Genomic DNA, 21,667 nt, shown 5'->3' on the forward strand with positions numbered 1-21,667 from the left:
CCAACCCGCACTTATCCATCGTGGGACTTTGAGCAAGTCAGTCCACCTCTTTGAGTCCTAATATAAATCTGAAATGTGGTTGTTGATACCTGACTCCCAGAGTGTGGGGGAAGATTAAATGGAAGCACACATCTATGGTACCCAGGACAGTGCCCTGGGGTCAGGAGATGGCCTGTGACATCCTTTCCATCCCACTGTCCCTTGCTCTCCAGCTCAGAGTCAGGACCCCATCCAGCCCTCTGGGACAAACCCAGAGAGCTGCTGCCCTATTTCCCCATCTCTAACCCTCAATCCCAGCAGACAGGCTCGGCTCTCTGCGTTCCCCTTTTCACAGGCAGCCTCTGTCCCAGCTCCTGCCCCAAAGCCATCCTCAGACTTCACAGAGTCAGTGTCCTTCCCTTCTGAGCCTGGATCACTGGGTGTCACACATATGTGTACACTCTTGCACACACCAGTGCACAACCTCCCCGCCAACCCCCTGCCCTCCTAGGCCCCCCTTGGGGCTGAAGCTAAACCCAGAGGAAAATGCAAAGTACAAAGAAGAATGGAGTCCATTTTTCACATTCTTCCAGGATCCATGAACTTCAGGGTGTTCAGATGTGAAATGAATAGGGGCCTCTTTTTTTGTTGTTTGTTTGTTTTTTTGAGACAGAGTCTCATTCTGTCACCAGGCATCAGGCTGGAGTGCAGGGGCGCAATCCTGGCTCACTGCAACCTCTGCCTCCTGGGTTCAAGCAATTCTCCTGCCTCAGCCTCCCATGTAGCTGGGACTACAGGCACGTGCCACCACGCTCAGCTAATTTTTATATTTTTTAGTAGAGTCGGGTTTCACCAGGATGGTCTCAATCTTTATATTTTTATATTTTTTAGTAGAGTCGGGTTTCGCCAGGATGGTCTCAATCTCTTGACCTTGTGATCCACCCGCCTCGGCCTCCCAAAGTGCTGGGATTACAGGCGTGAGCCACCTGGCCCAGCCTAGGGACCTCTTTTTAAATCCTAGATCTCCTTAATTGCCTCAGTTGGGAGAGTAATTAATAAATGATTAATGGGAATGACTTCTATAAAGATGGAATGATCCCGAGATGTGTTGCAGCCTGCTGCCCAGATAATCTTTAGAGAATTTAGAATTGCTAATAGCTTCAAGTTCACTCTTCTCCTTTACATAACAGACAGTGTCCCAGGCAGAAGGACTCTGTCCCCAGAGCTGAGCACTTGGCTCATATCAAAGGAAAAATCAAGATTAACGTTAAACAACTGGTTCAAAGTACCAGAGCAACCCATCTCTAAGCCAGTATGAGAGCCCCAGGACACAGGACTTCCAGGCCAGTAAGAGCCAGGCTTGTGCCCTGATGATCTAAGATGCCTTCTCCCACCACCCTGGGGATTTAATGGAAGCCAACAAAAATGCCACAGAAATTAAAACATAAATAAAAGGAAATATATACCCGCAATGACAGCAGCGGTTACCTTCAGATGAGATCATAGAGTTGACTTTGAATGGTTATTTATTGTGCTGTTTTTCTGCATTGAGTTTGCATTATTTTTAGAAAAGTTGTAATGTAATTTTTAAAGAATCTGGTACAAGGCATGAAAGATGATTATATAAAGGCAGACGGACTGAACACAGATGGTCTGCTCAACCTCTTTTCAGGGAAAAAATGCTTGTTCTAAGGTGAGCAGAGGTCATGAGGACTTCGCAGCAGAACCAAGTCAGATGACACCAAGGGAGTGAAGACCCTCATTGAGACCACTCTGCCACCGCGTCCTCTGCGACTCTCTGGCAGGCCTCCAGGCCCTCGTGGCCTGATCCTGCTGGGACTCCCCAGCCCAGCTTTCCCATGAGTGCCAGGCCAGAGATTCAACAGCCAAATGTGTTTTCAAAGCAAATGACAGCGCCGCATCCACTTGAGTGAGCTTAGGAACTGCAGGAAGAGAGGAATCCAGACACCCAAGAAGTGAAAAGAAACACGTGCTTTACTTGACCAAAAGTAGAACACGTGCTTCCGGGGGGTGCAGAGCTCTTGACTGCTCGAAGCTTCCACCTTTGAATTTCACTCCGGAAAGCAAAGCAGGGGCTTTGAACTGCTTTTCTGCTGGAAAGAAGCACCACTGGTATCCCCGGGTTTTGTACTTTCCTTGCTATTGCCTTAATTTGAGATCCAGTCTGCATCCTGCAAAATGTAAGCTAAACCTGAAACTGTATAGAGACACAAAGTAGATCAGGGTGCCTGGGGGTGGCTGTAGGGGTGGGGATTCCCCGTAAATGGGTGTGAGAGATCTTACTGCGGGGTGAACATGCTCTAAAACTGGTTTCTGGTGATGGTTCTGCCACTCAGTGAGTTACTAAAAGTCATTGAATGATGTACTTAAAATGATTGAATTTTATGATCTGTAAAATAGACCTCAATAAAGCCAGGAACAACAAAACAATAACAACAAAAACAAAACACCCATTCTTACACACCCTCCTCTCCAGACTCTTCCCAGCTGCCTTCACTCATGGAGCTGACCACGCCCTCCTCAGAACTCCTGCAGCTTTGTGGGATTCCCTCCCATTTGGTACCCTTACCTGTGAGATTGGTGGTTGTTTGTTCCTATATCTCCCATATAGACGAGACCCCGTCGTCTGTGACTGTCCTACATAACCCAGCGTCCTGAAAACCTGTTTGTCCTGAATGAATGGAGGGAGGACGGGGGACGGCTTGCAAGCTCCATTGCCTAGGCCTTCTTGGGTTCCAGGAACTTAACTAGACACAAAGACCTAGTTCACTCACACCCTCAAGCCACCGCATCCCAGGCCCAGTGGGACAGACAAGATCACGTGCTTTGTGACCCAAAACTCAAGGATATTGCTGTATCCAAGCCCAGAAAGAAGTCACCTCAACAAAGCTCTCATGATAAGATGTTCATCACCTCGTTATTTACAACAGTAACAAATCGGAAAGCTGAAAGACCAATAGGGATTGGTTCAATAAAAGTACCACCATAGGAGGCATTTCACAGAGAATTAAAAGGATGTTACTCAAAACAATTTGATGGATGGGAAGCTATTTATAATAGCATATCAAGCCACAAAAGCAGGTTGTAAAAATGTAAATGGTATGTATGGTCCCTATTTGGTTTTTGTAAGTAGAAACTGGAAAGAATAGCAAAATGTTTACAGTGGATTTGTGGATGCTTTTCATCATTTTCTAATTTTCTACAATGAGCACATATTACTCTTTTTTTTTTTTTAGACGGAGTCTCGCTCTGTCACCCAAGCTGGAGTGCAGTGGCGTGATCTCAGCTCCCTGCAACCTCTGCCTCCTGGGTTCAAGCAATTCTCCTGCCTCAGCCTCCTGAGTAGCTGGGATTACAGGTGCGCAACACCACGCCTGGCTAATTTTGTATTTTTGGTAGAGATGGGTTTCACCATGTTGATCAGCCTGGTCTCAAACTCCTGACCTTGTGATCCACCTGCCTCGGCCTCCCAAAGTGCTGTGAATACAGGCGTGAACCACTGCACCCAACCTATATTACTCTTTTTTAAAAATCACAAAGAATGTAGAAAAGCCCCACGCGGTGGCTCAGGCCTGTGATCCTAGCACTGTGGGAGGCTGAAGTGGGCGGATCACTTGAGGTCAGGAGTCCAAACCCTGCCTGACCAATATGGTGAAACCCCGTCTTTAAAAAAAAAAATAAACAAAACAAAACAAAAAGAATATAGACAAGCCCAAAGAATAATACAATAAAAGCCATGTAGCTGCCCCCTAAAATTAGGAAAGATCATATTTTATTTAGATCAATCTCATGTTTTTAAAGAACAAAACAACAGATTAATCTTTATTCTCTTCCCCTGCACTAGTCCCTCCCTCCCTCTCCAGAGATAACAGCTTTTATAGATTAGATGTATATCCAGTCCATGTTTTAATATTCATATTATATTGAGTACACAGAATTACAATGGATCTTTTAAACTGCTCTTAAATTTACCAATAAAATGCATCTTACTGTGTCTAACACCTTGCAACTTGCATCTTTCTAGGGCTATTCACAAATACATATTTCCTTTTATTCACTTAACTTCTGTATAATAAATAGCCTATTGCATAATTTGCCACATACATTCATCAATTCCTCCTCCGATGGACTTCTGATTTGTTTCTAAGTTTTGCTGTAAGAAGCAATACAATGAATATTGATGGGCATGTTTTCCTATGCACATAAGCAAGAGTTTCACCAGAGCAGTGGTTCTCCAAGTGTGGTTCCGACACCAGAAGCATCAGCAGAAAGGAAAATCCTCAGGCTCCGCCCCAGACTGAATCAGAAACTCTGAGGTCAGTGCCTGGCAATCTGCAGTTTGCAGGCAAACTACATACAGTTTGAGAAGCATTGCTTTAGACTAGAGAACATGGCTAGAAATGGAATCACTAGGTCCTGGGGCTGCCATCTTACGGTCCACCAAGTACCCCCCAATAGCTCTCGTGGCAGCTTGATTTACCTCCCATCAATGGCGTATGAGGGCTTCTTCACCTCCTCTCTGGTATTGGCACTGTCGACCTGACTACTTTTGGCCAAGATGATGGACGGAGAAGGTATTTCATTTTTGTTTGAATTTGCATTGCCATGATTATTAAAGATGTTTCATGTCCATGTTAACCACTCAGTTTTCTTCTTCTTTCAGTAATTTTACAATCATAAACAACAGACTTGAAAACATACGCACTTCAAGCTGTGCTCACTTGTCTCATTATCTTGTTTAAGACGTGAAAACCTGGACCAGAGCTTCCCGGCATGTCCAGCCGCCCACACACCTCCCTGTTCCGTGGTCTGCCCCTTTGGCTCTGATCTCCGTCTCTGGCCTCTCCCAGGTTGACCTTCCACGCTGAAGCTCACATTCTCCTCCCACAGCTACAGCCATCCTGAGCCCATCTGCCTGGGAATAATCCCTGGCCAGGAGATAATGACAGGGAATGAGTGCTCTTTCCAGACCCGACCCAGGCCCAGGAGACATAGGGCCTAATTCAAGAGATCAAGTATAGTAGCTGCTTAAAGAGGCCTAGAGACTAACGCATTCAATCACGTGTTCATCCAACCAAAAAATACTCATCGAACAACTTCCACGTGCCAGGCCCTGAGCTCAGCAGACTGGTGAGTGAGGACCATTACGTGTGGGCCCTCCTGGAGCTCACAGTTCCTTGGAAGAGACAGACATTAAATGAACAGTTCCACAAATTAATGTAAAGTGGCAACCATCACAAAAGCCAAGAAAGAGAGGTAGACAGAATGATGAGAACTGGTCAGCAAGGTGAGGAAGGATTCCCGAGGAGGTGAGGATTCAGCTGAGCGCTGGAGGAGGCAGAGCAGTGCTTTCCAGCACCACCCAGAATCCCCGTATTCCCAAGCCCACCCAGCCCCCTCTGCACAGCTCCCTTTGCAGGGAGAGCTGAGAGCAGCAAGGCTGCCCAGAGTGGGGCCCAAGACTTGAGCCTAAGCCACTCACCCGCCAAGGGGCTGGGTTGGACACCCTTACCCCAGAGCCCCAAAAGACCCCAACCAAAGGCTAGCTATGAGCTAGCTCATTCAGCAGAGCCAGGCTCATGCTTTTAAGAGTACTGTGGGGGAAAAAAAAAAGGGAAAAAAATCACTGACTGTCCCCTGCACCCAACTACTTCCTCACTAGAGATCCCGTCCCTGGTGAATTTACGATAATGTCACTGGCTGTTTGCAGTTTCCAAATGAGGCAGTGGGGCTGGTTCGCTGCTGCCTGGGAGTCAACGTAGGAGCGAAGCTGTCATCCCCATCTCTCTTGCAATCTCTCTCTCAAGGATGGTTATAAAATGCCTGTCCCCCGCCCTTCAGCCAGATAGTAAAATAGAGCATCCTCTGCTTTGATTTTTAATCGCCACTGACAACCAGCTCACTTCAAGCTCTGCAGTACACATCAGAATGATTGTACATAAAACAGGACATTTTTTTCAATGTCCAGGTCTTGCTCCACTGCAACGCAGAAGACGATGCCTTCCGCTGGCTTTGGCTAGAGAGCATCAGCGGGTATGTTAACCTGGCTGGTGACGCGAGGAGAATCCCTCAGAGGAAGCTAGAGTAGCACGATGGGTTGTTTCCCACAGAGATTGGTTTCATAAGACTGCATGAAAGAGTTAGAAAAGTCTTCTAGATTTTTGGGTTCTGTGGCACAACAGAAAAGAGTGGTCAGATCAGGGTACCAGGTGGGAGTCCAGGCTCTCCCCAGAACTCCAAGTTCACGGAGGCACCCTGACATGTTACTCCTCTCAAAGTCTCAATTGCATTGTCTGTAATTTAAGGAGTTGGACTACATTTTCTCTAAAATTTCTTCCAGCTTCATGCCCATGCATCTTGATTAATTTTGATTTTGTTATGCCCCACTTCGTATGATTCTTGGTGGCTTACAAAAATAAATTTGGCATAGGACCGTAAAGACTTAAGCAAAGAAATTGGATGAGAGGCCGGGTGCGGTGGCTCACGCCTGTAATCCCAGCACTTTGGGAGGCTGAAGCGGGTGGATCACGAGGTCAAGAGATTGAGACCATCCTGGTCAACATGGTGAAACCCTGTCTCTACTAAAATACAAAAATTAGCTGGGCGTGGTGGCGCGTGCCTGTAGTCCCAGCTACTCAGGAGGCTGAGGCAGGAGAATTGCTTGAACCCGGGAGCTGGAAGTTGCGGTGAGCAGAGATTGCGCCACTGCACTCCAGCCCAGGGAACAAGAGCGAAACTCCGTCTCAAAAAAAAAAAAAAGAAAAAGAAATTGGATGAGAAAGAAGAGTAAAGTGGGGACACTAAAATAAAATTAGCCGCTAACCTGCATGATAACATCCTATACGTTTCGTTAAAGTTGGGCCAAATTTTTGCTTCTGCGATTCCTGCTAGCCAATGCAAAGAGGAAAATGGGATTAGTTTTGAGACCAAGAGCATAGATACGGTAAGAAAAGACCAGTTTTCAGGAAAGGATCAACTCTTCTTGGTTCTAAGGTCTGAGACATTTCTCACTTAGGTCTTTAAAGAGAGGGAATGCTGGCATGTTACAGGCACATTTTCAATAGGATCTTTTTAGGAAACGCATTAGCCTCTTTATAAGGCCCCTTGATGTGGCCAGTGACATAACTGCCAAAGCAATTTGGTGAAATCAGCTTGGCCTGGACCAAAAAACTACAATATATATCTGAAGTTCTCTGGTGGCCTTTGTAAGCTGAGGGGAATAGCACAGTAGCTAGGACAGTATTTCTCAAACGGAGGGGCTAAGGACTCCTGGGGTTCCCCAGACATGTTCTTGACTGGACAGTGATGATTGGAGCAGTTATCCTCAATCACTCACGTACATTTCAAAAGAGGCAGAGGCAAAGAAATGGATCTGCCGAAGGGCCCCCTGGGCCAGAGGGCCATCTCCGTCACCGTGCTAGTTTAGCGTTAATTAATATAAATGGGCCTGACTGTTATGTGGGCATGCCCCTGCCACCTACCCCCTGTACCTCCATGCAGCCACAATCCCTGCTACTCAGTGACGACCGCAGACCCAAGACTAGCCAGCCTTATTCTGTGTGAAGCTGCCTTTCTTCACTCCCGATTGCCCCACAGAGTAAGGCTCCAATTCCTCCGCAGGCTGTTCGGAGCTCTGTGTGATCGGCACCACCTTCTCTTCTGGCTTCAGCAGGGATGCTTCTCTATCCTCCCCATCCCTCCCAACGTCAAGCCCCCAACCCCCGAGTCAAACCATTGATTTGCCTTTGTGCAGACATCTTCCAACCTCTGTTTCCTTTGCCTCTCTCCCCTCCCAAGTTTCTCTTTTGACTTCCTCCCATCCTCCAAGGTCCAACCCAAATAATATCCAAGTTAAGCCATCCCCACTTTTCCAGCAGACGAAATCTCCCTCCCTCCCAGAGCACTTAGCCAATGTCACATCCACTGACACAACTCTGGTTTCTGCTGGGCACAGCCAACTCGGTGAAGATGGAGGATGAAGTATAGAGAAGCCCTCAGCCTACAAGAAGAATTGAATTTTGGGGGCTTAGATCTGTCTTCTTGCCTTGACTGGGGGCTTCTTGAGGGCAAGGACCCCAGCTCACAAGTCCCAGCCCTCTCGAGTCTCAGCCCTTCACCCACATTCCCACACGTTCTGCTGATGTCCCCAGAATTCACTTGCAGGAAGGAGGGGTGTGTTGGGGCTGCATCAGGGGAGGGGATGCCTCAGCCAGCCAGCAGATGGTGGCCTTGCTGGCCAGGAGAGCTGGGGCAGGACTTCTAATCCCTTTGTCACAGCAGAGCTGGCCTGGACAGTGGCCAAGTGTGGGAAAGGGAGGGCGGTTGCCTCCTCGTAGGTGAGCATCTGACGCACTGTGTGCTTATTGGCATTTCTGGCTGCACCTGTTTATTTAACCAAAGCATTCTGATCACAATGCCCATTAAACCTTGTTGACATATTTGAAATTCTGCATTCATGCAACTCAAGCTTCAGCCTTCCATCTGCCAGCTGTATCCTATATTAATTAAAACAGCGGATGAGGTAAACCCAGTTAATCCTCTGGGGGAGAGGCGGGGTTTATTTTTCAAAGGGCTACAGTTTCAACTTACAGGCCTCTGGTTTGCTTTTCAGAGTCCCAAATGGGCATCTGCTGTGCACACATGGTGTCCAGCACCCTCTGCTAAGTACAGTATTGCTCCTGAACACTCCTGAGTACGGAGGAATAAATGTAGGTATATGCAATTGTGCATGTGTACATGCGTGAGCTACACACGTGTGAGTGTTTCATATGAGCCCTTGTGTTTATGTGGGTTTGAGTACGGCATCCGCATCTGAACGACACCCCATGGCACGCCACCCTCAGCGAAAGCACTTGGCTTACCAAATTCCATTTGTTCTTTGTCGTCCTGAAAGCACCAGGGAAGCTGTACTGCTCACATCAATCACTTGAGATTAAAAAAGAGAGAGACTCTGTGTTAACTCCGAGCTCCCCGTGATGATAATTACTAGGACTTGTAATTTCCCTCCATGAGACTCTGGCAGGCTGGGAATGCTTTATCTTGATGGTTGACAGCTCTTCACGGAAGGGCTCAGTTAATTCCTCCCAGGCAAGTGATTTGTCTCACTCTAAATGACAGTCTGGGACCACTGAAGGCAGGGTCCCTGTGCACAACTCCATGGGAGAGATTTCACATGAGAGGAAATACAAGGAAAAGGAGCTTCCGGGACTGCCCAGGGAAGGGGCCGTAATGGAAGGAGCCGAGGCCTGGCAATGGGGAGTCTGGGGCTGGGGTTGGCCTCAGACCCACCATGCAATCTTGGAAAATTACCTCGTCTTGGGATCTGCTTCCTCATTTGCAAAATGAAGAGACTGATTTGCATCATTTCTTAGGTCCTTTGTGTCCACCAAGCTCTAGGAGTATGGCAAGAAATGGAGTTGCTCACAGACTCCTAACAATGTTAGAGCTGGAGGGAACCTTAGCTCCACTTCCGTGCCTAACCGCCTCGTTTCCCAGAAGCAAGTGACTTGCTCAAAGCAAGTCAAGGCAGAAGAAATCGAATATGTATTCCAGGATAGAAACAGAGCCAGCCCAGGTCCCTTGTGAGGTTTTGAATGCACTTCGTTTGCAAAAGGCAAACGAGCTCCCTCCCCTGGCTTAGGTCAGGACTTGGCTCAGGCCTCGCTCGGCTCCTTTCCAAACCCCCAGCCCCTGTCTGAGCCTCCCTCCTCCCAGCATGAGGCATTCATTCCTGTGGTAGCAACTGAAATCCCCAGGGCTCCTGCTACATGTAGAGTAGCCCCCAGCCCCCGCCGCAGCATCCAGCAGCCTGTTGGAATGGCAGGACGCTGGGCCCCACCCCAGCTTTCAATCAGATCCCCAGGTGGTCCTTTGCACATTAAGCTTGAGAGTTGCCATTGCAGGGGACACCGGATCTCTCCTACTCTGTTCCATTCCCTTTCTCCCCAGCTAGCCAACGGGCTTTTTAAGGGTAGGTCACACCCGTTCATTCACTTGCGCATCCCAGGCTTTGGAATGGTCCCTGGCACAAAACAGGTGCTCATCAGGTATTGAATGAGTAAATGAGTGACACGAACCTGTGCAGGCTTCCTGAAGGTTGTGACCGTAGCGCCAGATCTGGAAGGGAAGACGCAGTAGTGCTGACGAAGAGATAAAAGTAGTGGTCTGCGAATAACCTTCTCCCCACCCTCGCTAGAGGCAGAGGGGTTCAGGACTAACCTGGTTGGAGGGGACGACTATAACATGAAAAAGCACGAGAGGAGGTAGCAGAGGAGGGAAGGGAAGGATATCGAGGAGTTGAAAGATGCCCAGATCCGAGTGTTTGGGACAGACCTATCTACCCAGCTCACGTCGGCCTCCCCTGATCTTACTCTCCTAAAGCAAACATTCAGTATTTTCAGATAATTCTGAGCAAAGGAGAAGAGCGCGATGGTTCAAAATGAGGCTCTGGGGCCAGAGAATCTGAGCTCAGATCCCAGTTCCACTGTATACATGCTGTGTGATCTTGGGCAAGTGACTGACACTCTCCCTGCCTCAGTTTCCTCATTTCTACTTTGAGGATCATAAAAGTACCTTTGAAGGGTGCCCTGAGGAGTAAATGAGATAATATCATGCATTGGTGCAGTGCCTGGCACAAGGAAAGGTTCAATGGATGCGAAATGGTCACAAGTGAAAGAATAAAATCTGATCACTAGCTTGCTGGAGACTGTCTGCATCCAGCTCAGTGTGCAGGCGCTAACCCTGGGTTCTGGCATCGAACGCTTCGGTTTTTCCTCCCACTGATCCTCTAGGCTACTCAGAAACTCTTGTCTCCCTGAGCCCCTCAGATTTGTATGTCTTGGGACAGGAGGAGAGAAAGGTTCTCTCTTGTCTCCGGGACAATGGCGTGGCTTTGCCCAGGCCACAGAATCCAGTTAACAGCTCCCAGGCCCTCCTTCCCAAAATGCTGTTGCCTTCATGTTGGCAACTGACAGAGATGTAAAGCATGTTTGCATCCTGGACTAGAGAAAGCCTGACAGCACCAGCCCGGGGGCTCCTGGCAGCCTCCTTGGACTGTGTCGCTGTGTCCAGGATTCTGCAGTCCGGCCACCCACCCACCCGCAGTGCAGGGGTAATACGTTGTTGACTATGCAAGTGATGGCTCCCGGCATTGTGCAGTGCACAACCTGGGCAGAGGCATCAGTGCTCTTGCCCTCAGATCCCATGACAATTCCTGTCACGCTCCTTGTGAATAACGTAAGGGCTTTAGGAACAGCTTTGCAGGTATTGGGCACGGGCAGTTTACAGCAGTCACAGAGCTGCTCTTTTGAAACAGTCCCTGCCATTTAAAATTCTTGAAAAAAGATTATCAATCTCCATCCCAGCCATCTAGGAGAGGGAAGAGCTGGGGAAAGGGCATCGCAGAAGTTCTAAACTATCCCCTCAGTTTGTCCCTTTCTGGGGGCCCTGCCTTCTGGGTACCAGACCGAGGTCAGGTTTGCTATCAGCCACGCACAGGGATGCGTTCTCCGAGATAGTTCCCGGGCAGCGCCGTGAGGGCGGATGCAGAGAAGTGAGCCCAGCTCGGAAGGCACCGGCCACCGTTCATTCCAAATAATCAGGCAATGTGCCCTGAGCACGGCCAGCATGGGCGATGGCCAAGAAAATGTTCCCTTTCCCTCCCCACTCTCTGTCTCGAGGCACTTTTCACATGTGAATTTGTGTGACAGTTGAGAAGTGTGAGCCCATTTATTCTTAATAATGTTACCGAAACATACCAGTAATTACATAAGGACTCCAGAAAAATCACGTTTAAGTAAATGAGAGGAGGAATGGTTTGTATTGCGTTTCCTCAATGAATACGTAATTGTCAGCTGCAAAAGCGCCTTCCTGACTCACAAAATGACCACCAAAAGTCCTTGTGAGAAGATGGGGCATTTGTGCTCACCTGTCCTGGTTGGGCAGCTGGAGAGATTTAGGGTGAGTTATCCTCCTTGGTCCTCCCAAATTACACTGCTCCATCCTGAGTCAGCTGGAAGGAGGAGGCGGGCAGAGGAAAGTTTAAATCTGCGGAACACTTCTGTCTGTCAGAACACAACGCCCACCCGCCCCATCTCAGGGGAAGCCTACCATCCTTCCAGGCCCACTGCCAATGCGGCCTCCTCCAGGGGCCTTCCCGCCGGCCCAGGCTGTGTTCTGCTCCATCTTTCCCAGGAGGAAGAGGGACCCTTACGTGGAAGAAACTGCTGTGTTCGCCTCTTCCTCCTGGGGTGCACAGAAAGACTACACTTTCCAGCCTCCCGTTATAATAAGGTGTGGCCCGGTGACCAAGTTCTAGTCCCTGGGATCTGGGGGAAGTGTTGAGCGCCACCTCCAACCCTGGGTCAGACGCTGATTGGCAGCCCTGGGCTCTGACCGCCCGCCCACGCACTCCCAGCAGGGAGCAGGGCGGACCCGGAGCAGCACCGCGGCTCATCACAGCACAGCACATCGAGGTTTCTGCCAGCACCAGGCATAGCAAGGACCAGTAGGGCTCCCAGGCAAAGGGCAGCCTCCCTGTCTGGCTATACTTGGGGCTGCCTCACCCTCTCTAATCCTTGAATCTGCCACATGTAACCGGAGTACCCTAAGTCCCTAGATGGAACATTACAGCCAGGAATGGGGCCGTGGGCTCGTGTGCGGTGGGCTCAGGGTCTGTGAGCCTGTCATTCTGCGAGTCTTCCCCTGCTCTCCACCGTTCTGTTTTACAGGCCAGGATCGTGTCTCCAGCTTCACCTACATGCTTGTTATCAAGAAAGAGTGAAAGAAGCAAAATACAGCAAGGATGGCTTGGGCAGCTACAAATAGTTCTGCCCCACAGCCAGCCATCAGCCACACGTTATTTGTTCTCACAAATAACAGGATCACAGGATGTTTCAGAGTCCCTTGAAAAACAAAAACCTAAAAATGTAAAAAAGAAAGTTAACTTCTGCCTTATCCCTCCTTCACCGTTTTGCCTGTCTAACATTCAGTTCTCCACTGATGATAACACTTCATTTGTGAGAAATATTTAGCTCCAATGGGCTTTTCTTGCATAACACTTGACTTGCACAGTTCACTGAGTCTAAAGAGCTGATTCTAAAATGTATTTAGGAAAACAAAGGAACCAGAATAGCCAAAGCAAATTCTGGAAAAGAAGAGCAAAGTCGGAGGATGTAGATTCTCTGCTTTCAAGACTTCCCACAGGCCGGGCACTGTGGCTCACACCTGCAACCCCAGCACCTGGGGAAGCTGAAGCGGGAGGATCACTTGAGCCCAGGAGTTCAAGACCAGCCTCAGCAGCCTAAGGAGACCCTGTCTCTACAAAAAATACAAAATTTAGCCAGGTTTGGTGACATAGTCCTAACTACTTGGGAAACAGGTGGGAGGATCACTTAAGCCTAAGAGGTGGAGGCTGCAGTGAGCCCAGTGAGCCATGATCACGCCACTGCACTCCAGCGTGGGTGACAGAGAGAGACCCTGTCCACACACAAACAAAATAAAAATAAAAGACTTTCTGTAGCAGGCAGTGAGGTAATGGTGACAGGAGAGCCTCAGTTCAACTAGGGCAGAAGAGAGAACACAGACATAGACACGCATATATATCATATCACAATATGATATATATGGTCACTGATGTTTGACATACACATCATAACACATCATTATTGCAGAATTTGAAATTATTTGTTAAATGCCTGTCTCCCTAGGTGGTGTGCCCTGGAAGGAGAAAAGTATGCTTATCTTGCTCACAGCCAGGTCCTCAATGCTTAATAAGTACAATGCCTGGCACCAATTCGAAGCTCATGAGATATTTTTCAAAGGAAGGAAGGAGGAAGACTGGGGGCAGGCAGACTTTCTTGATCCTTCAGGCATGAATGGGTTCCCTTTCCACACTCAGACTCCTGTCAATTTCCACGTAGCTGATTCTTTTGTTCTTCACACATACAAGATGTTATATAATGCTTCACTCACTTTACAACTCTCTGTGCTTCCAAAATGTGGCCTTACCAGTTGCAAAGACAGGAATATCCAAAGCAAGCAGGTCTTTCAAGCATCTGCTCAGCAGGAAGGATGGCCTGATGGAGATTGCTCATCTACTTCATGTCATGGCTTCATCAGCTCCCAACCTATAAGTCCTTTTACAGCAACTTCTCCTTTTCCCCAAACTGCCCCTGGGGGTTCTCCTGGCAGTGGTCTGGCTGGGCTCAGCTTGTTGACTGGGACATCACAGGCAAGAAGAAGTGGCCTCTTTCCACAGTCCTTGCAGAGAAAGTGCTGCTATGGGTGGGAAGCTGGGGAAATTGGTTACTGAAATTGATTTCCACTAAAACATTTTTAGCTGACAAGAGCATGAAAAACTGCTTCTAGGAAACAGATGCTTTTCTTATTGAATTAGAACATGAGATAATTTGTTCACTTTTCATTTTGATTAAAAAAAAAAAATCTGTGTTAACAAAAGAAGCAGCCATCCTGGTCCCAGCCCTGGGCTGTGGTTTTTTGCCCTCTTCCAGAGAGGATGGGCAGCTCCTCTCGCAGGTGGCAGAGCTAACTTTAGGAATGCTGCTATTTTCTTCTAGGGTTGAGCAGATTCTGGCTTGTCTGTTGTCTCAAGAAAATCAAAACACAACGTGCACCTGCAGGACACATTCCAGTTTTTCCCAAAGCCTTTTCACTTGCTGCTCAGTGTTTCAGTAGCATCAGACGGTCCTTGCCCCAAGCTGGTGCATGAGAGACCCTTTCCCAGGAACTTCAGAGAACCTGTTCTCCATAGCCTCAGGAGAGGAGAGGATCTGGACAGGGCCTGAGATAAACCTCACCTGCCAGTCCTTGTGTCTGGAGCATTTGCCGTGTGCAGGGTGGGATGCTGGGCACGGAGGGGGACACAGCAGAGGACATAGAGAAGGGCTGCAGGACCTGAAGACTGAGTACCGGGGCTAGGGGTGCGAGGCCAGGGCACTCCTGACCCCAGCTTGCTGTTCTGACGCCAGCTCGCTATGTGGACTTAATTTCATTCACTCTCTGAGTCTCGGGTGCCTCACCTGTAATGTGCAAGAAAATAAAAAAATTTTTTCTCGAGATGGAGTCTCACTCTGTCACCAGGCTGGAGTGCAGTAGCATGATCTTGGCTCACTGCAGCCTCCGCCTCCTGGGTTCAAGTGATTCTCCTGCCTTAGCCTCCCAAGTAGCTGGGACTACAGACACTCACCACCGTGCCCAGCTAATCTTTTTGTATTTTTAGTAGAGACAGGGTTTCACCATGTTGGCCTGGATGATCTCAATCTCTTGACCTCATGATCTGCCTGTCTCGGCATCCCAAAGTGCTAGGATTACAGGCGTGAGCCACCGTGCCCGGCCAAAAATTTAAGCTTCTTTTTTTTCTTAATGACCATATGTAAAAGGGTTCAATAAGCCTGCAAGTATAAAGGAGAAATGGACTAAATATTAAAAGTAGTCTCTTCCATCAAATTCTATAGAGAAGGCATGTAACATGCTGTATCCATTTCCGAGGGCTTCTGTAATAAATTGCTATAAATTAAGTGGCTTACAACAACAGAAATGTCCTCTTACATTTCTGGAGGGAGAGGTCTGCAATAAAGGTGTCCGCAGGGCGATGCTCCATCTGAAAGCTCCAGGGATAATTTTCCTTTCTGCTTTCCATTTCTGATGGCTGTAAGTATTCCTTGGCTTGTGGCGGCACAACTGCTTTTTTTTTTTTTTTTTTTTTTTTTTTTTAGACGGAGTTTCACTCTTGTTGCCCAGGCTGGAGTGCAGTGGCGTGACCTCAGCTGACCACAACCTCTACCTCCTGGGTTCAAGCGATTCTCCTGCCTCAGCTTCCCAAGTAGCTGGGATTACAGGCATGTGCCACCATGTCAGGCTAATTTTGTATTTCTGGTAGGGACGGGGTTTCTCCGTGTTGGTCAGGCTGGTCTCGAACTCCTGACCTAAGGTGATCTGCCCATCTCAGCCTCCCAAAGTGCTGGGATTACAGGCGTGAGCCACCTCGTTCGCCCGACTCTGTCTTTATGTAGCCTGTCTTCTCCTCTCTGTATCCTCTCCTCCTCTGCCTTTTATAAGGGCGCTTTACAGAATTTACAGCCTATCTGGGTAATCAGCATGATCTTATTTTGAGATACTTAATTTAATTGCTTGTCTAAAGACTCTTTTCCAAGTAAGGTCACATTGACAGGTTCCAGGAGTTAGGAGATGGACTATCTTTTTAGGGGCCATAACGTCACCTCCTACACCACATACACCCCTAAACTCACACCTAGAACCACTACCTCATAGCTGAGTTGGGCTGCTGCTCAGGTGTCATTCATAAAGCACGTTTCACAAGCATCTAACTATATACTCCTCAAGGAGGTCTCAGAGGTAGGAAATTACTACCCTGTTTGAAATAAGAGGAAACTAAGACCTAGAGGGTGAGGTCTCAAGATCACACAACGTCTAGGAATTAGAGCCGAGAGTTCAACCCAGCCCCATGTGGTAGGAGAGCACAAAACTTTTTTCTCTCTCTAGAGCAAGGGGGATGTTTTACATGCAAGGAGGAAGTGAGGGCACTCAGCCTGCAGCTGTGGAAGCCTTCATAGAGGTGCTCCGCTTCCTCTCTCATCACCTCCTGCACCTCCAAGTCTGTACTCACCTCTGCCCAGCTACCCCTGCACAGAGAAAAGGCCCAGGGCTGGGCTGGCCTCCACCACCGGTCTGTTCCTCCCCACCCACCCCACCCCGTCTGAAGTGAGGGCTCACACAAGACCCCGCACACCAGGCCATAAGTGACGCTTCCTCAAAGAAGGAACAGAGGAATGAATGGTTTGTGTCAATCGTACCACTGCAAGAGGGAGTCAGGCATCTTGTGCACTGACCCCACATAAAGAAGAATTTTCTAGTCCACTGCCTTCCAATGGATGAACAGAAGAGACAGAGGCCTCTCCCTGAAGACACTCAAGCTGAGTCCAGATGACAGCCTGGCAGGGATGCTGTCAGGGGCTCCTGCCCTGGCAACTTGTGGGTTTTGAGGACATTTGAAGGTTCTGGAAGTCATAAGGTCTCCCACCCCGTGGAATGGGACACCAGCCACATCCAAGGCAGTGCCTTCCTGCTCTATGCAGTGACTTGTGTGGACCTCATTGACAGATACACACGAAAGAAACCAGGCACCAGAATATTGCCGTTTTTGTGTGTTAGTTCAGGTGCTCTAAGAGGTAGACATTGTCGGGGCACAGTGGCTCACACCTGTAATCCCAGCACTTTAGGAGGTCAAGGAGGGCAGATCACCTGAGGTCGGGAGTTTGAGACCAGTCTGACCAACATGGTAAAACCCCCTCTCTACTAAAAAAAAAAAAAAAAAAAGAAAGAAAGAAAGAAAAATACAAAATTAGCTGGGTGTGGTGGCACATACCTGTAATCTCGGCTACTCGGGAGGCTGAGGCAGGAGAATTTCTTGAACCCAGGAGGCAGAGGTTTCCATGAACTGAGATCATGCCACTGTATTCCAGCCTGGGTGACAAGAGAGAAACTCCGTCTCAAAAATAAAAAGAGAAGTAGACACCAAGATGGGTTTAGACGTGCAAGAGACTTATTGGACAAATGCCTGTAAAGGAGAAAGGAAAGAGAGCCAGAGACAGTGCGGAGATCCCTTGGCCACAAGGCAGGTGTGACCTGTCGAGGAGAGAGGGCCAGGTGGGAGAGCCGGAGGAAGTGACTCAGGGTCCCAACAGGGGGTCTGGGAGCCAAGGTCACCTGTTGGAGGAGTCCTTGTCTTGCAGTAATAGGCTTATTCCAACCCCTGTGCTCAGGGACTGGCTGTGGGCACCATCTTAAGAATATTAAGGCCGGGCGAGGTGGCTCAAGCCTGTAATCCCAGCACTTTGGGAGGCCGAGGTGGGTGGATCACGAGGTCAAGAGATCAAGACCATCCTGGTAAACATGGTGAAACTCCGTCTCTACTAAAAATACAAAAAAATTAGCTGGGCATGGTGGCACGTGCCTGTAATCCCAGCTACTCAGGAGGCTGAGGCAGGAGAATCGCCTGAACCCAGGAGGCGGAGGTTGTGGTGAGCCGAGATCACGCCATTGCACTCCAGCCTGGGTAACAAGAGTGAAACTCCATATCAAAAAAAAAAAAAAAAAAGAATATTAAGTCAGCTAATACATTAATATTTTATATTTTTCCATTATTGAGTTATCTAATTTTTTTCAATTATGTGTTTCAGTTCTCAGAGTACAAGTCTTGTACTCTTTGGTTAAATGTCTTCCTATTTTATTCTTTTTGATGTTATTATAAATAGAATCACTTTCTTCATTTTAATTTCAGATTATCCATTACAAATGTATATGAATACAACTGATTTTTGTAAGTGGATTTAGCATTCCGCAAATTTGCTGGACTTATCTGTTAGTCCTAGTAGTTTTATTTTTAGTGGCTTTCTTGGTAATTTTTGTATAAAAGATCATGTCTTCTGCAACTAGGGATAATTTTACTTCTTTCTTGCTCATCTGGTTACCTTTTATCTCTTTTCTTGCCTTATCGCCCTGGCTGGAAGCACAAGCACAATGTTGACTAAAATGGCATCGTATTTTTAAATGAAGAAATTTCACACACACACACAAAATTGTGTACGACGTGAGACAGGAAGGTTTTTTGCATGTAAATACCCAGTTGTACCTGCATCGTTTGGTGAAAGACAAGTCAACTAATACACGGTGCACATGCAAAATCGAGAGAGTGGTTCCCTTTGGAGAAGGATGGTTATTGACTGGGAGGAGCCTTCTACGGTGCTGGAAATGTTCTAAGTCTCGATCGATCCGGGTGGTGGCTCCATGGGCAAGCACACATGGAAAGGTTCACCAAGGCGAACTGTTAGGATTTCCACACTTTACTGGACTCATGTATATTCAGCAAAAATTGTAAAAGCAATGCCTTTCCCAGCTCCTACCCTCAATCGATAGAAGGGCTTTTTGGAGGTGCTAAATATAGTTTTGGGGACTTTAATTCAGTGTAGAGCCAGGCAGAAGGGACCCAAAAGTGAGAAAGTGCAGCATTGTCATTTACTCTCAGAGGCCCTTTGGGTAGCTGAGAGAAGAGAGAAGACATGGGGGCCCGAAGGGTGCCCAGCAGGTTGGAGCAGGGAAGTGCTGGGTGACAGTGAGCCAGAGAGTGGCCAAGGACAGGAGTGAGAAACAATATCCCAAGAGAGTCTGCAGTGGGTGGCCCAGCCCGGCTGCCTGCTCCCTGCCCCCAGATCCCAGAACCAGCCACCATGGATAGGTGCCTCCGTCTCCACACTGGGGCACAGAGGGCAACTACTGGCTACGGCCACTGGCACTTCCTCTAGACTCCTCACTGTCCTGACGCTCGGCTGCTTCTTCTGGATCACTGTTTCTGTTCCAGAGGGAGAGAAACACTTTGAGGCCTCCATCCAGCCATCACGAGCCCTGGCATCAGCCTAGGAGGGTAAGCAAGGACATTGGTGCAGGGCGCCACGCAAGAGCTAGGCTCCCCAGAGCACAGAGAGTGCTCTAAGGCAAGTCAGTCACCCGCTTCACAGGCTGAACAAGACAGTCTCCTCTCTACATGCAAGGGGCTCTAGTGGCACCCTCAAATAGCCATCCCAGAGGGTCCCCAGACTCTGATTGTCAGTCCTTTATTTAGCAAACACTTACTGAGGCCCTGCTGTGTGCCAACAACACAGAGATGGAGCCGACACGGGCCCGGCTCCAGCGCTCATTCAGCACTCACCCTCACCTGTACTTACTTGTGGCAACACAGAGGTGCATAAGGCAATGTCTCTCCCCTCAAGCAGCTTGCGGTCTGGGCAGGACCAGAGACTTGCCTTTATCGCAAGGTGGGCAGTGAGAGAGGACGGAGGAGGGAGCAGCGGAAGTCTGGTGGGGTTCTGAGGAGGGAGAGATGGAGCCAAGGAAGAGCTTCAGGCTCAAAGGAGATCAGGGCAGAATTGAGCAGCCAGAAAAGTAAGAACGACCTCAGTTTTCTTGGAGATACTGTTTTGGGGAAAGGCTGAACAATTCAGTCCTATCTTCTCATCAATTACACTGTAATTTCAGAGATGCTCATCTTCCCTGACCCCACCCCATTTCATACGTGGCATTCCAGGCAGTCCCCAGGGCTGGCTGCCGCAGTTCTACAATCCAGGCCCCTTCCCAGCTTGTGTAACGCCTCAGGACAGCCGTAGGACGGGAGAGGTATCTGTCTTCCCCAACAGGTGCTCAACCCAATCTAAAGTCAGTAAGCACGTGGTTGTGCCAGCCAACTCCCATGTCACCAAAACTCAGGGGCTTGTGGAATTACACATCAAAGCTCCTACTTCCATGCTTTAATCCTCTCCTCAGACACTGAGAATGTCAATTCTTCACAGATATATACAATGAAAAATTTTCATAGGCCGAGGCCAGGGACAATTTAGCTGACCCTTTGAGAATGACCGTGGAATTTAATTTTCCTCCTGTCATTATAAGATAGATATCTGAAAACAGTGCTACATACAAGTCACCGTTTCAGATTGCCTTACAAAAGCCATGACATGACTTGCTGGCTTGTCTCCATCCTCACTGGACGTCTGCAGTCTCTGTCAGCTCGTGCACGCAGCCATACCCTGCACGCAGCAGGGTAAAGTGTGTAACAGCTTTACATCTGCAATATCAAGACCCAGTGGCTCTCCATGATGGTTGGCTGCAGCATTTACAGTGACTCAGATAATTTTCAGAGTTTTTAAGTGTATTCTCTCAGCTCAACCAAAATCTGTGATAGGAAGTGATGCAACATCAAATTGGTCTAGTGTTTTATACCAGATGTTTAAACAAGCAAAGAAAGTATACTTAAGAAAATATATGGAAAACACGCAATCGCAGAGTTTGCTTTGCCAAATGAAGCCTCCGAAAGCCTCAGCATCTTTAGGAGCGGGGGGAATGTTTTCCGAGAAACAGCTAATTCTCCAAGAGGCAAGAGCTCAGAATTAAGATAGGATCTCGGGCAGGAAATGAATGGAGCATTTCATAAATGTGCTTTTCACTCAGAGGCTGCTTAGAAGGTACAGAGTCAAACTAACGAGGCCCATGTGATAGCTCCAATTATTGGAATCCTGTGCCTGTTTACACCAGGCCTCGGTGCTGTCTCGTCTCCTGATGGTATCTCACACCCACACTCAGTGAGATAGATCACAGTGCACTTTTCTGTACCGTAATTTCCTCACTAATGCTCCTGGAGCACAGCTGTTGTACTTGGTGTTTCAAGGTTGACTGCAAGGGCCTAAGGAAGACCTTTTTGACCAGTCTGGACTGTGCTGGCTTCTTTCTCTAGACTTTTATAGTAGCTGAGTCTGCACCTAAAAATGTAGCTCCTGACTGGAATTCACAAGGGCTTTGCTGGAAGTAGATGTTGGAAATAGATGCTCGGTGCCAAAAAGAAAAATTAACACTGAGACAAAGGACCTTTTAGCTATGCAAGTTTTACTTCCTGGACTGCAGGAAGAGTATTCTCGCTAGCCATCGTGCCACGAGAGTACAATGAATACAGGAAAACAGACAAATTTCTCCCTTACGCATTTGGGGTGGTCCTTATTGCTGTGTCTGATCTCCGCTGGCTGGAGACAGACCTCACAATTTAAAACCTGATCGGCTAAGAACTTAAAACTTTTCTAAACAG

At 48.2% G+C, this 21,667-nt stretch overlaps 1 long non-coding RNA gene across 3 annotated transcripts in view; it reads right to left on the reverse strand.

Moving 5' to 3' along the window:
* LOC141585421 (uncharacterized) overlaps nt 1-12,315 on the reverse strand; it is a 38,088-nt gene extending 25,773 nt beyond the window's left edge. For 2 of the 3 annotated variants that reach the window (XR_012518875.1, XR_012518874.1), the window contains exons 1-4: nt 12,109-12,315; nt 11,927-12,010; nt 10,077-10,116; nt 8,862-8,925 (exon numbers count right to left, since the gene is read on the reverse strand). This is a non-coding gene — a long non-coding RNA (uncharacterized LOC141585421). Of the gene's footprint in view, nt 1-7,747; nt 8,926-10,076; nt 10,117-11,926; nt 12,011-12,108 lie in introns of those variants that run through there. The other variant, XR_012518873.1, reaches the window with a different exon arrangement.
* Between the last annotated feature and the right edge of the window lie 9,352 nt (nt 12,316-21,667).

Source organism: Saimiri boliviensis, chromosome 8 (genome assembly GCF_048565385.1).
Source record: "Saimiri boliviensis isolate mSaiBol1 chromosome 8, mSaiBol1.pri, whole genome shotgun sequence".
Lineage (NCBI taxonomy): Eukaryota > Metazoa > Chordata > Mammalia > Primates > Cebidae > Saimiri > Saimiri boliviensis.